Here is a 16631-nt window from a genome sequence, read left to right on the forward strand (position 1 = left end):
AACACACCTTACATCCCCTCTTATCAGTGACGTGATTGGTATGGTTTTATGTGATTGATATTTCCCTCTAATTACTGTGCACATTGTTGATCACAATGTAACAAAACAAATTGTCTAGACATTTACCACAAAGCCCCCAAATTAAAAAAAAAAATCTTAAAAAAAAACAAATTAAATTAAATTAAAAAACCATGAATCTCCCTGTAGCTACTGGAGTCAAAAGAACATTTTATAGGTGTTTTCTGTATGGCTGTTTGGTACTTTCTAATGACTTTGGAAGTGAATTTTGCTATTTATCCTCCTTATTCTTCAAAGATTTTGATCTACTTCAGAGCTTCCAGCAATCTTTGTTTTCTGGTTGGAAATGTTGATAGAAATGATTCCCTATAGAAATAGCCTTGGGAGCAGCCTCACCTCTACACTCAGACTTCTCCTGAAACCTCCTATTCATGATTTTCTCATTCTGGCCTTTAATCATCCCTCCTCCAATGAATGTAAACCTTTGGCTCATACTTAGTGTAATTACTTAATCAAATCCTATTTCTAGTAGGGCCATAGGGCCACAACATTAATTCACTGATATAGATAGATGATAGCTAGCTAGATTGATTGATTGATTGTTTTTGGTGGATCCCTGTGCTCTTAAAACGTATTACTACTCTTGAAGGGCAAAAAATATGTGGGGGTAATTCTGTAACACCTATTAACAATCACATGTAAAGTGAAACTAATCAATATATACTGTGATAATACTGACAGTATTACAGTGATAATACTGTGATAATACTGACAGAAGCAGAGAGCCAAGAGAACAGACTTTATCACCAAACACTGTATGATGGAACTCAATGGCATGCAAACACACTGATGTTTCATAGCATAAAAATTCCAAAGTGACAATTCTAATCCTTGCCCTTCTTCAAAAATACAAGCATCTGGCATGTAGCAGAAGACTGGGTTATGCTCATTTCTGGTGCAAAACGTTCGAAGTATTTATATATATATATTTTTAATTCATATTCTCTCTGAGGTGGCTAGGGAATGAGTATTAGCATAAAAATAAAAAACACAAACAAAAATACACAAAGATAGAGGCCCCTAAGGGAACACAAAAAAGAATTCAAAGTTTTGCTTCAGTATACAAAAGGAGTTAGTAATATAATTCTTACCAGAATTTTGTACTGATAATAATTTTTAGTATATAATCATAATAAATACAAAATAAATATATTTATATATTATATAAAATACTCAAGCCTCCAGTATACCATTTGTTACCCTCCAAACTCCATGCTTTTCTGAAATTATAGTTGTTCATTGTGTGTGTGTGTGTGTGTGTGTGTGTGTGTGTGTTGTAAATGCTTAGTAATAGCTGAACTGAACAAATTTTACCAAAATTAGGGTGCCAACATAGGGCAGCTAACAGGCGAGTTACAACAATGGTACAAGAGCACAAGGCTTAGGGCAGCAGCAGCATGCAGTTCTGGAGACCTCGGCTGTAAGTGCTAGCTTGAGGTCTGTTGATAATGAGCTGAGATTCAGAGAGAGAGAAAAAAAAAAAGAAAAAACAACAGGTGCATTCTAGGAATCAGACATCAAAGTGTTATCTCAACAATTGCAACATTGGATGCCTGAAGACATTGGACAAATGCTTTCAAATGTATTAGTGAGGATGATTTCCAACCTACAAGTCCTTACCAGGGAAACTGTTAAGGAGGGGTGAGGATGGGGAAGATGTTCTTCAGACAGACGAAATCTCAATGGTTGTACTTTTCACACACACTTTCTCAGGAGGCTACTGGAAGATACACTACACACCTTCAGAATGAGCAAGCAAACTAAGAAAGACAAAACTTGGGATTTAACATAAAACTGAAGCCCAGGGATTTCCCAGAGTGAGAAGCAAGGATGCTGCGGGATGACAGATGCCATATCAGGCTGGCTCGAGCCATATCAGATTGGAGACAGACAGAAGTTTATCAGGGAGATTGCCAAGAAAAAAGTACTAATAGAGGCTACCTGTGTTCTGTTTGTTTGTTTGTTGTTGTTAATAGTTGGCATACAATATTGTATTAGTTTCCAGTGTACAACATAGTGATTTAATATTTATGTATATTACAAAATGGTCATCACAATAATGCAGTTACCATTTATCACCATACAAAGTTATTACAATACAATATTGACTATATTCCCTGTGCTACATTACATCCCTATGTCTTACTTATTTTATTACTGGGAGATTGTGCCTCTTAATCCCCTTCACCTATTTTGTCCAATCTCCCACCACTCCCCTCAGACAGCCATCAGTTTTTTCTATCTATGAGTTTGTTTTGTCATGTTTATTTTTTCGTGTTTTTAGACTCCAAGTATAAGTAAAGTCATACAGTATTTGTCCTTCTCTGACTTATTTCACTTTGCATAAAACCCTCTAGCTCCATCTATGCTGTTGCAAATGTCAAGATTGTATTCTTTTTTATGGCTGAGTAATATTCCACTGTATGTACGTATGTATGTATATAAAGCAACTGTGGTGGGTTTACACACACACACACACACACACACACACACACCATTTTCTTTTTCCATTCATCTACAGATAGACAGTTGGGTTGCTTCTACATCTTGGGTACTGTAAGGAACATCGTGATGAACAAAAGAACATAAGAACATCTTTCAAATTAGTGTTTTTGTTTTCTTGGGATGAATACCTAGACCTGGAATTGCTAGACCACTTTTTTTATACTGCACCCAAAAGTAACTCAATGAATTGAAGACTTAAAAATAAGACTTGAAACCATAAAACTCCTAGAAGAAAAGAGGCAGTAAGCTCTTTGACACAGGTCGTAGTGATAGTTTTGGATCTGCCTCCTCAGGCAAGGACAATAAAAGCAAAAACAAACAAATGGGACTATATCACACTAAAATGCTTTTGCACAGCAAAGGAAAACAGCAACAAAATGAAAAGGCAACCTCCTGAATGGGAGAAGATATTTGCAGATGATATATCCAATAAGGGGGTAACATCTAAAATATATAAAGAACTCGTAACATTCAATATAAAACAATCTAATAAACAATCTCATTGAAAAATGGCCAGAGGATCCAAGAAGATATTTTTCAAAAGATATATAGGTGGCCAACAGGCACATGAAAAGATGCTCAGCATCACTAATGATCAGGGAGATGCAAATCAGAACTGCAATGAGGTATCACTTCATACCTGTCAGAATGGCTAGAACCAAAAGAAAAGAAATAATGTGTGTTGGAGAGGATGTGGGGAAAAGGGAACTCTTGTGCACTGTTGGCAGGAATGTAAATTAGCAGAGCCACTCTGGAAAACAGTATGGAGGTTCCTCAGAAAGTTGAAAATAGAGCTACCCTATGACCCAGCAATTGTACTACTGGGTATTTACCCCAAAGATATAAATATAGTGACCCAAAGGGGTACGTGCACCCCACTGTTTATAGCAGCAATGTCCACAATAGCCAAACTATGGAAAGAGCCAAGATGTTCATCGACAGATGAATGGATAAAGAAGATGTGGTATATACACACAATGGAATATTATGCAGCCATCAAAAAAATGTAATCTTGCCATCTGCGATGATGTGGATGGAACTAGAGGGTATTATGCTAAGTGAAATAAGTCAATCAGAGAAAGACATGTATCATATGACCTCACTGATACGAGGAATTCTTAATCTCAGGAAACAAACTGAGGGTTGCTGGAGTGGTGGGGGGTGGAGGGATGGGGTGGCTGGGTGACAGACATTGGGGAGGGTATGCGCTATGGTGAGCGCTGTGAATTGTGTAAGACTACTGAATCACAGATCTGTACCGCTGAAACAAATAATACAGTATATGTTAAAAAAAAAAAAAAAGAAGGTAGTAGGAAGGGAAAAATGAAGGGGGGGATTCAGAGGGGGAGATGAACCATGAGAGACTATGGACCCTGAGAAACAAACTGAGGGTTCTAGAGGGGAGGGGGATGGGGGGATGGGTTAGCCTGGTGATGGGTATTAAAGAGGGCACGTTCTGCATGGAGCACTGGGTGTTATGCACAAACAATGAATCATGGAACACTACATCAAAAACTAATGATGTAAGGTATGGTGATTAACATAATAAAATAGAATTAGAAAAAAAATAAAAATAGAACTACCCTATGACCCAGCAATTCCACTGCTCGGTATTTATGTGAAGAAAATGAAAACACTACTTGTGTTTATGTTGAGAGAAATTTTATAGCTGTGTTTGCGATAACACTGATAGGTGGAGAGAAGAATAAGCTAATGAGAAAATGAGGGTATTTATTAACAAAGAGTTGTGGGAGAAAGGAAATATCAGGGGCAGACATTTATTCCATTTTTTTTTTTTTTTTTTTTTACTTCTTGTACCCTCAGTTCCTAGAATAGTGCCTGGCACATTCTAAGCACCCAGGGATTATTTGTGGAATAAATGAATGCACATATGATTTTACATTTTTCTCAATAAATGAAAGTCATAAAAATGTAAACTGAGAGCATCGATTCAATCAAAATGTGACAGAATTTTATTGGGAAATTGAAGGTGAGGGAGTGTGTGTGAGTTGGAAAACGGAGAGGGTGAGAAAATGCAATCCTTTTCTCCCAGAGTCAGAAGATATTAGTTAATATTTAGCTGAAAAAGTCAAGAAATATAAGCATATTATTAGAAATATAGAGGGAAATGTCTGAAAAAGCATCTAAGAGGGTTGCCAGTGTGGACTACAAGGCACAGGGAGATGGGGAAAGAGACTTCTGTGCTTCTGTTGTTGTTTGCCTGTTTTCTTTTGATTTTTGTTTGTTTTTAAAGTAGGGGCTTGAACTCATAACCCTGAGGTCGATGAGAGTTGTGCCTGTTTTCTTTTAGGTCTCTAGATACTATCTTTCTCCCCCCTATTGAAGTATAGTTGACATACAATATTATATTAGTTTCAGGTATACAACATAGTATTTCAACATTTATATACATTACAAAATGATCACCATTTATAAATCGAGCTACCATCTGACTAGATACTGTCTTAACTTGGGTTTCTCAGGAAACAGACCCCGAGAACCAGTTTTGTGTTTGGGAGGTTTGGGGAAGGATGCTGTCAGACTCTAGGAAGAGGGAGGAGGTGAACTTCAATGAAGTTGCATCAAAGACCTCAGATGACCTCAACACTCACATAGTGCATTCTAGCTGGGAGGCCCTTCCCAGCTGTGCAGACCTGAGACAAGCAGGTCTTTATATATCCCTTCCCACACCCCAGCCCCATCCACCACTCACTGGATATGGGCACATCCACAGGAAGGGGCTGGACTTTGGGCAAGGTGGCTTCTTTAGCCAAGGGCAGCTCCAGGGAAGGACTCAACTGATAGCGATTAGTTGACACTCCTAGCAGATGAAGTAATGATGCATCTCTTCCAATGTAATGGTGCCTCTGCACTAAAGTAATGGAAATCTGGGTGCTGTGTAAGGCTTTGAGCTATGTAGGTGCATCATTTAGATAAAAATTAAATTAGACCATCAAATTAATAAATGCTTACTGTCTAAATTTAAAAAGGTGGGCAAGTAATTTGCCCCTGGATATACAGCTTTTAATGATGAAATCAGAACTTGAAATCAGGTTGGCCCATCTCTAAAGCTGAATCAGTTGTGTGGGCTGAATAACTGGACAATCTCTGAGATTCTCCCAATATCAACATTCCATGAAACTAAAATCCCAAGCCAATAAACAAAACATTTGCAATAAACATCGCACACATAGTCCTTGAGATGAAAATACGTTTCAAACACAATCATTCTATGGTAATGTGGTTTCACTCTTGCCAACTTGTTAGCCAAAAGAGAGACATGGTTTAAATTTGACACTTGTCTTTTTTGAGGAGAAATGAAATACCTTATTCTGAGAGCTGACCGGTATAAACAGAGGGGGTTGCTGCCTCCTGCCTCCGTAACTATAATAGCAGATTAGCGTGCGAAAGTTTCTGTAGACAACTGACTTAAAGAAATGAGCTCAGATTCAGAAAATACTTGAAAACCCTACCAGACTGTCTGTTAAGGCAGAAATATATTCATTGTTTCCCCAAAGCCTGGATTCTTCAGGTGCCCAATGTTTGTGTAATAGAATATAGGCCCCATGAGGAAAGAGGGTCTTTGTCTGGTTTGTGTTTCTACAGACTGAGTGCCTAGAATAGTACCTAGCCCAGAGTCGGTACTTAATTTACTCAAACACTTGTTAATTGAATACAAAATCACACCTATAGCACTGCAGCTATAAATTCCATTTCCTCATGAACTCAACTTCGGAAATACAGCATTTTCTAAATCAGATTATAGTACTTTCTGTCTAGGTTAATGAATTTGCCACTTTATCAGTAGACACATGTGTTGTGATAATGCTTTTACTATGGTCCCATCTTCCCAACGAAGACCACTGTTGTGTAGTCCTCCTAAATAATGGAGCCAGAGATTACTTAGCAATCACCTTTTCTTTGAATGAGAAACAGGAGAGAATCAGACACTGTGGCTTACACAATACCTACATGGAGAGCATTATTTTTTTTTAAAGTAATCCTTTCAAAAACTTGAAATCAGCCAGGATATGGAGGCAATTATATTATAGGAGTTACAGAGCAATGAAATTATTCTGTCCAGTCTTTTGCATAAGTGGTCAGGAATAACATTTGCATACATTATATCATACTGATTCTTGTAGACAGAGACTCAATAAAGACAAAAGAAGACATGCAAAAAAAAAATGCCTACAGGAGAAATACAGAAGACACAGATGGAGGCTTTAAAATAAAACAACAAAAATAATAAAACAAACAAACAAAACCAGAAATAAATGCTAACAACAACAAAATCCCATCCAGGTCAGTTCTCTTTAGCACAAGGTGTCTATTTCTACCTTGCCCTTGCTCATTTCTCCGCCATGAAATCTGCTTTCAAATGTCATCCCCTCCCCCTTGACAAGCAGAATAGATAGGGCAGTGAGGAGCTAATAATGATAATAATAATAATAATAATGAGAAATGGTCTCAGAAATATATTTCATGTTTCTTTCTTTTTCCTTGTCTTTCTTCGGAGGAATAGCTTCCCAGCCAGTGAGGCATTAATCATCAGAATAGCAGCTCTGAGATAAAGCCTGGGTGAAATTTCATTGTGCATTATAGTGTGAGTTGTGGGTACATGAATATGTGTCTCTCTCAGTATCTGGAAGGAGAAGGTGGAGAGGCAGTGGAGAAAAACCTGTCATTTTATATATTTACACTACTCAAGATGGTCAGGACTGGTTCCCCATTGTTACTGTGGATTAAAATCATTCACGTCCTTCTGCTTTCATCAGAGGACACTTCTCAGAAAGGGGGATAAATATTATGACAAGTTAAATTTTACCTACCTTTTTCCCCATCTGCCTCGGGGGCATGTAGCAGAGTAAGGGACAGGAGGAAGGGACAATGGAACCAGGCCTGTCTGATGGGATACAGTTTTCTTTGTTAATCCCCAATTGGGTATCCCTTCTCTATCTTACAGAATGGTTTGGGTTAGCAGTTCCCGTTTTTGAAGGTCCCTGAATGAAGTTTGGGAAGACTTTTTGGGAGAGATAGCTAAAGAGATGTTACAACTGCTCAGTGAGAAACTGGAAATATCTATGATCCCTGCTCCACAAAGTGAGGTCCACATACTACAACAGGACATCATCTGGGAGCTAGCTAGAAATGCATCATCTTAGGCCCCATCCCAGAATGGAATCAGAATCTGTGCTTTAAGGAGGTCACCCAGGTGATCTGTATCCACATAACAGTTTATGAAGCACTATTCTAGCTAACACATGCAAACTCATGAGCATCCTCTCCCTCCCTCCCTCTCTTTCTTCACACATACACATACATACACACACACCCAGATGGGATGAGAGCTAGAAGAGGCTGCATTATGTACACAAGTCAATCAAATTTCTACCAAGCAATTCTCTCAGTGACTGCTAGCCACCACAGATAGGATGTGCGTTTACTTCCCCGGCCATCTCATCCTTGCATGATCAGAAAACCAAGGAGAACCTTGCATTCTCCATTTAGCTAAGAGAACTAGCTCTCTAGACAACCCAAGGCATTAATTATAAGGTTTCAAAAGGCAGGGCTGTCATAACAGCCTCAGTATGTTTCAATTTTTACAATCATTCAAACCTGCACCAGAAAGGTATGAAAGCACATCCCACCCCTCCTACCGCCTTGTCAGAGACAGAATGGAAATATCCATCTTGAAGCCTGGCTAGCAATGATTGCTACTTGAAGTCATTTCCTTGCCATATATAAATAGAAACAAAGGGATGTATTTTTAAGAAAAAAAAAAAAGAACCAATTCTTGAACTTCAGTTTAAACTAGAATCATTGACTGTTTTTGACGACTCAAGAGACATTAAGTAGTTTATCTTCTACACAGGGGTGGGTCATTGTGGAACCCCTTCTAAACTTTTGGCAAAGAGGGTGGATATGTTGGGCACCTGGGTGGCTCAGTTGGTTAGGCATCTGACTTCAGCTTGGGTCATGATCCTGGAGTCCTGGGATCGAGCCCCGCGTCAGGCTCCCTGCTCAGCGGGGAGTCTGCTTTTCCCTCTGTCCCTCACCCAGCTCGTGTTCTCACTCACTCTCTCTCTCTCAAATAAATAAAATCTTTTAAAAGAAAAAGGATGGATATGAAAAGCATCATTATTTGTACTGTAATTTTAATTATATCAAAGATATTCTATTAATTTCTCTCAAACTTAGCCATCCAATCCATGAAATGGGTAGATGGTTCTTACAGCAATGTTATTACAGAGTATTTCTGTTTGTTCATCTCCTCTCCTCAACTTTGCTTGTCCTTCCTCCAGTTCATTTATTCACCCATCAACTGTTACTGTATGTACAAGGCACCATATTAGATACTGTTGAAAACATCAGAAAAAAAGTGTGAATTTACTGGGACTTCATCAAGATAAAAATCTCCTGCACAGCAAAGGAAACAGTCAACAAAACAAAAAGGTAACCTGCAGAATGGGAGAAGATATTTGCAAATGACAGTACAGATAAAGTGCTGGTATCCAAGATCTATAAAGAACTTCTCAAACTCGACACCCAAAAAACAAATAACAAAGTCAAAAAATGGGCAGAAGACATGAACAGACACTTCTCCAAAGAAGACATACAAATGGCTAACAGACACATGAAAAAATGTTCATTAGCCATCAGGGAAATTCAAATCAAAACCACATTGAGATACCACCTTATACCAGACAGAATGGCAAAAATTGACAAGGCAAGAAACAACAAATAGAGAGGTTGTGGAGAAAGGAGAACCCTCTTACACCGTTGGTGGAAATGCAAGTTGGTACAGCCACTTTGGAAAACAGTGTGGAGGCGCCTCAAAAAATTAAAAATAGAGCTACCCTATGACCCAGCAATTGCACTACTGGGTATTTACCCCAAAGACACAGATGTAGTGAAAAGAAGGGCCATATGCACCCCAATGTTCATAGCAGCAATGTCCGCAATGGCCAAACTGTGGAAAGAGCCGAGATGCCCTTCAACAGATGAATGGATAAAGAAGATGTGGTCCATATATACAATGGAATATTACTCAGCCATCAGAAAGGATGAATACCCAACTTTTACCTCAACATGGATGGGCCTGGAGGAGATTATGCTAAGTGAAATAAGTCAAGCAGAGAAAGTCAATTATCGTATGGTTTCCCTTATTTGTGGAACATAAGGAATACCATGGAGGACATTAGGAGAAGGAAGGGAAAAATGAAGGGGGGAAATTGGAGGGAGAGATGAACCATGAGAGACTATGGACTCTGAGAAACAAACTGAGGGTTTTAGAGGGGAGGGGGGTGAGGAGATGTGTTAGCTCAGTGATGGGTATTAAGGAGGGCATGTACTGCATGGAGCACTGGGTGTTATACGGAAACAATGAATTGTGGAACCCTACATCAAAAACTAATGATGTATTGTATAGTGACTAACATAACATAATAGAATATAATTTTTTAAAAAAATGTGAATCTACCCACTACACTTGTTAGACAAGGAAAGAGTGGAGACCTAAGGGCGCTAATGGCCATGTCCTAGGCCAAATGGTTCATTAGTAACAGGAGAAAAAATAAATGTAGATGCTAAGGAGTGCTGGATTAGAATCTCAATTAAAGCAACATCAACAACCTTTTATTAAGTCACACCAATTTAAGCCCTTGACTTTATTATCCTAACCCACCCATGAAGTTAGTGTTATAATCTCCGTATATCAAATGATGAAAATAAGCTCTGTAAAGAAACACAGTTGAAATCTCATAGCTGGTAAATGAAGGTCTGCCTAGAGTCTTGGTTTTAATCACTTTTTATCCATGAATGAAGTCTCCTAATGCCCACCTCAATGCACTCTTTCCTTCCTACCATTCTGCTTCCTCCACAGCTGTCTTTGTCTACCTTGAACATGAATCATATTGTCCCCATTCTCTGCCTCCTTCCTCGACAGATAAACACTCATTCATTTAACACATTTTTCTTTTCTTCAACAAATATTACTGAGCCCCTCTTTGTGGCAGGCACCAGGCCAGGCCCTCACTGTCGAGTGATGAACTGCACAGAGATCATTCTTGCTGTCAGAGTAGTGGTTTCTCAAAGTATCTTCCATCAACGTTCTTTCAAAAGATTATGAAGACAGGTAACTATGGAGCCAACTGAAGCACAGGGTCATGACCAGGAATAAATGGGTTCATATAACATATTCAGTCATGAGACAAAAACAAAAGAGGTAACAAAGTAGACAGAAGATTCCCACCAACCTATCCACACACATACGACCAGGTAAATGAGCCTCAAGTTAATTTTCTATCCATTTCAATGAATAGAAGCAGTGGGTCATTAAAAATAATCTTTATTTGCCTATATTTAAAGATAGGTTTTAGGAGAATTAAGAATTAAGTAATTTGGAAAAGGAACAGGGAGAAGAAATTGGAGAGGGAAAGTGGGTGATATTACATTTCCAAAAGTGTCCTGAAAACTCTAAGTGCTAGAAGCAGCCCTTGTTATTAGGATGACAAATAAACCCTAAGGAAAGAGAATTTAAGACCAGAAGTGAATAAGGACAAACTTGCCCACCAGACACAAGGGGTTGTTTCTGGGACTCTTTATTCTTTTTTTTTTTTTTTTTTGAGGTGGGGGAGGGGCAGAGGGAAAGGGAGAGGGAGAATCTTAAGTAGGTTCCACACCCAGTGTGGAGCTTGACAAGTGGCTCAGTCTCACAACTCTGAGATCATGACCTGATCTGAAAACAAGAGTCAGACGCTTAACTGACTATGCCATGCAAATGCCCCCGGGACTCTATAATTAAGGCAAAAAAGGTCAGCAAAACCACTGTTGGTGACCATTGGCACTGGTGAACCTCATCAGGGAGTGAGTGGGCTTGTGGGGGACAAGGTGCTTGGTAGTAAGATTCAGACTGTAAGTATTAAGTGTGTACTCCCTGAGAAGGTGCCAGTAGTTTTGTATGTTTTGACCAATACCGACTGAGGACTTACTCTGTGCTGCAGAGCTCTGATAGTGCCTGAGACAAAGATCCTGCCATCAGGGAACTCACATACCACTAAGTGGAGGCAATAAACAGTTAAATATGTGATCTAATGTAAGGTAGAGATAGCTGCCAAGGCAGACAACAAGGTGGGGGTGGCAGAGAGTGTTATTTTACAGAGGATGGTCAAGGAGGGCTTCTCTATAAGGTGCCACATGGGCAGAAACTTGGATGATGTAAGGGAGTGAGTCTTGAAAATGGCTGGGAAGAGCTGTTTCCAGCACAGGGGAAAATGGTCAGTGACAAGACACAGATAGATGGGCGTGGTATGTTGAAGCAGGGCTGGCACTAATGAGGCACTCATCTGAGGTACAATATTTAAGGGAGTGTCCCCAAAATCATTTATTCAAGATACATAATATTTTATCTCAATATTTTAGAGTCAATATCAATGCAAAAATATTCCATGATAAGCAAACTAACATTTTAAATACAGACAGGATCCAATTCTGCAACTGAGCAATACTTACTCGCCTCTCCTTTATCTGGGACCTAAGTTCAAGGAAGATCAAGAAGACCTGTGTACCTAGAGCAGTGTGGCAGAAAATATGGCCAGAGAGCGAGAGCAAGGAGGAGATCCATACATCACACAGTAAGGATTTGGGCTTCAGACTTGGCCAAGGAGTAGGTCGGGTGATTGGTAGAACCACCTGGAGCATTAGAAACATGTGGGGACCTCCACAGTGAGTAGCCAAGAGCTGAACCCCACTTCCCTCCCAGCTGTTCAGATGGCTCAAAATAAGTTCCAGCACTTTAGCAATAGTTCCAGTGGACACTCTATCCTATAAATATAACAATCTAATTAGAAGGGCATCTCTACAACTTGTAGCAATCTGAAGACTTCATCTTCATTTGCAGATAAGAAACTTCTCAGAGGAGCCTTTAAGGGACTAATCACAGCTTTGGGAAGTCCTGATCCCATCCACTAAAATTAAAGTATTAAAGAAGGGACCAAAAGAAATGACGCTATATTCTCTTCCCTGGCCTATTTGTACTACCAACATAGAGGTCTTTAAGAGGTAGGTAGACCCATCAAGCTCTCCCTCTCTCTTTCTCTTTTTTTTTTCCCCCACGAAAACGATGTAATTCCTGAGAGAAAGCGTCACTGGAGTCTTACCAGCTAACGAGAAAATCAGAGTCCAATTTCCTTCCCTCCAAATTATTCTCTTAGAGGGGAAAAGAAAGTACCTGAATAAGGGTAAGGAGGAGACAGAAGATATTTCTTGGCTGGCAGCTAAAGTCTAATTAGACTGACAAATCTTCAGTGCCTTCCCCAGTTATAAGGTTTGGCAGGAAAGGAACCAGCCCTGGAGCCGCACATTATGTAAGGCTGTTAATCAATATTAGTTGAGCCCTGATCCTAAAAATAAACTTCCCCTAGAGGCTCTGTTGTCTAGTGGTAAAAGTGAGGGCTTGGAAACTGTGTGGATTCCTTGTCTCACTTTTGTCAGGCTGGTGGCAGCAAGGAATAGGTGGAGGGGCCCAGGGGAGATAATTCCTTGAGTAAGTACAACCATTCTTGATAAAACATGATCGACCTCTTGTTAAAGCATGGTTTTGGGGATGAGGTAGATAGATTTGTCCTATATCCCAATCCAAGACAGTTTGATTATTCAAAGAAACTTGAGAAAATTTGGTGCTCTAGCCAGTCCCAAAAAGCCATTGATAACAATATGTTGTAAATGTGTGGGTCATGTGTTTTGTTGAATCATATGAAATTCCTGATATTTGATCATTTTGATCTATAAAAATGGCAATTTCATACACTTGACCCTAACAGAATGCTTTGTATGTAATAACTATTCAGCAAAGCCAAATCCCACTTCAGAAAATGAAAGAGTTTCCCACAGAAATCTCTTTTAATTGATGAGTTCAGGGCTCTGGATCAATCTGAGACCTTCAGAAGAAATCCTGGGTGATCATGGGGTTGTGTGGGTATATTCAAAATAGTTCTTCCTCTGCTTGGGAAAATTAAAAAGGGAAACTTTGTTTAAAATGGAACTGGGAGACAATGTCCTGCCGCTCTTAGTCAATTGCAGAGCCAACAGGGAAAAGTTTTCAATTAGCAATAATCACACCTCAGATAAACCTCATTGGCTACGATACCGCCACTGCGAAAAGCTTGCAGAGCCAACAGGAAGAGAGGGACCTTGCAAGTTGATACTACTATAGCACTACTTTACTTTCCCAGCAGGAGGGAGAAAGGCTTTCTCCTCTCCCTGGCAACAGCTCAGTCAATGACAGACTGCCAAACTCAGCCAATGAAAAGCCACCACAGTTTACTTCCACACACTTACTGTTTATAACACCCTTCCCGACTCCCCCCTTTCCTCTATAAAAGAGCTGTCCTCTCCTTTGTTTTCCAGACTTGCCTATGGTATTGCTGTAGCTTGCTCCCAAGTTGTAATTCTGTTATTCCTAAATTAACCCACGTTTGCTCGTAAAATAATGGACAGTTTTATTTTTAAGGTTAACATGCTTTTCCAATCACACAGGAAGTCTAAGCTTTATGAGGATCCGTGAGTTCTGGGAGAGCCTCTTGGTTTGAAGTGGTTTCCTAGTGTCTAGGATTTAGTGAAAACTTACAGCGTAGGTCATGGCTTAGGTTCTTTTTACCAACACGGTTGTATTTATTACTCACAACCATGGAAAAGTACTTCATTTTACAGAGAATGAAACCAAGGCTTGGGGAGGCTAATTGACCTGCCCAGAGATACACAGCTAACTGGAAGAACCTGGAGTCCAGCACAGGAATTCTGACTCGAGATTACACCCTCTTCCCTCCCACATACTGGAACTCTATGTGGATTATGCTGTATGAAGGATCACGTTTTTAATCACAAGTACTTTTCTTTGTTTTGTTTTGTTTTGTAGTAATCAATATCAAGGCTGAAGTGTGTTTTTTACTAGCCCTAGTCTAAAACTGAAAGCTGACCAGAAGGAGGAATCTCCACATAGGTACAGTTACAAAGCCTGAATAAGTGGCTTGCTTTTGGAATTTTGGAAAGTGGTTCAAATTTATGAGTTTGAGGTAAGAATGAAATCTCACAAAACTCTCAAGTCTTTCATTTCTACTGTTTATCAGGATAGTTCCAATCCAGCTGAGCATTGTGATTTTCTGGTAACAGGCAGCTCTGACCAATGTCAAAGTGACTCCACCAATGCCGAGCACAGAAAAAGTGGGTCATGATCAGTATCCTACTAATAGCTTATAGAGGATTCCAAATGACGATTTGCACAGAACATGCTGAGTTCTTTCTTTACTGATAACGACTTGGTCTGGAAGCTTAAGGTAAGAGAATACACATTATTTTGGGAACTATTTTCCTCTTGGCCCTTTCCTGCCTCACAGGAACATTTTGGTACTGGTACTGGTGGCTGCAAGTTACCAAAGACTTTTACTTCTTACTTTTGCCTTCTCTCCTAAATGGGGATCAAGGATTTTGAACATAGACTTAGTTGAACTTGTCCATCACGATAGTAATCCCGACACTGAGGTCAGTTGTAATAGAACTGCTTGTTTAATTGCTGGGCAATCCCTGGTAGTAAGATGCACAGGGAATCCAATGCAGTTCTCCTCTCTGGGTCCTCTCCTATTTGGAGGAGTTTGGGACCAAGACGCTGAGAATCTGGATCTCTTGCTGCTCAGATCTCCCCTATGCATTCTTTGTTCTAGTTGGACTTGGCTATCTCTCTCGGGAATTATCATCCCTGACTTTGAAAACATCGCTTCTGACATTTAGCCAACCTGAGATTTGTCTCTCTTCCCCATGTATCAAATTATACTCATTCTACAAGGCCCAGTTCCATTCCCACTTCATTCATGAGATCCAGCCAAGCCCTCCCATACAACTCCCTCATTTCCCTCCACACCACCACCATTTGCAGGTCACTACCTCATATTGATTGCTAATGTCAAGCTCCATGATGGCAAGGATCCTGGATTCTTTTTCTTTGTAACCTTAAAGACATGTGGATAGATATATTTCATAACAAAACATATTCTCTGAGGCCCATAGAACTCCAGGTTGGTTTAAAATCGAAGAAAAAATTAAAGATGGAAAGTAAGCTATCAGAGAATCGATTCCTGAAAACTTAGAAACTTTTCATCTGCCAGGACTGATTCCAACCTCCAAATTCTACCCTGACCCTCCTTCAAATCCCTATCCCCACCAAACTTCCCAGCCCCCACTATGAACTACAGATACTACTGTCAGTAGAAATAGCCCCATTTTCTCCTTGCTTGAGAGGGTACTGACTTGCATACCAAATGTTGGGGATAGAATAAAATAATAAGGTTAAAACATATCTATCTTACTCTTCAAGATGGACCTGTTTTAAGCATTTTACATATATTAACTCAGTTAACCTCACAGCAATCCCATGATATAAGCAGCACCCTAGTAGTACCCTTCCCTCCAATTTTATAAAGTGGTAGACTTAGGTTAGTTACAAATTCTTGCTATCCTCCCATCATGAAGTGTGGTTTATGTTTCCTTTCCCTGAAACTTCGAAACCTGGAAAAACTTTCACTAGGAGCCCTGAACCTCCATGAACTAGAAACTACAGAGAGGGACATGGACCCAGCTGAGTCCAGTGTTTCTAGTTAACGCACCAAGACACAAGGTGTGTGAGTGAAGCCAGACTCTCCAGACCAGAGGAGCCACTGAGTGATTTCAGTCAATGCCCTGTGGGGCAGAAGAATCGCCTTGCTGAGCCCTGCCCAAATTTCTGAGCCACAAAATTGTGAGATCCAATGACACAGTTGCTATTTGAAGCCACTAAGTTATGGGAAAATTTGTTTCATAACAATAGTTAACTAGAACATACATGACTTGCTCAGAGTCACTTAGCTGATGTGAAGAAGATCTAGGTTTTAAACCCAGGCAGCCCGACTCCAAGCATATGCATTTAATCACTGCTCTAGCCTTACCACCAAGGAAAAATTAAAATCGTCCAAAGCACACTGATCATTCTGGAGGAAAAGCTATCTGTAAGCCATGCC

At 39.8% G+C, this 16631-nt stretch overlaps 1 protein-coding gene and 1 pseudogene across 13 annotated transcripts in view; both read right to left on the bottom strand.

Moving 5' to 3' along the window:
- NRXN3 (neurexin 3) overlaps positions 1-16631 on the bottom strand; it is a 1474839-nt gene that overhangs the window by 123031 nt on the left and 1335177 nt on the right. The window lies entirely within an intron of this gene.
- LOC114208689 (U4 spliceosomal RNA) lies at positions 13670-13749 on the bottom strand (annotated as a pseudogene).

This window comes from Eumetopias jubatus, unplaced genomic scaffold (genome assembly GCF_037043125.1).
Source record: "Eumetopias jubatus isolate StellerSeaLion01/CBP00866 unplaced genomic scaffold, mEumJub1_p1.0 scaffold_7, whole genome shotgun sequence".
Classification (NCBI taxonomy): Eukaryota; Metazoa; Chordata; class Mammalia; order Carnivora; family Otariidae; genus Eumetopias; species Eumetopias jubatus.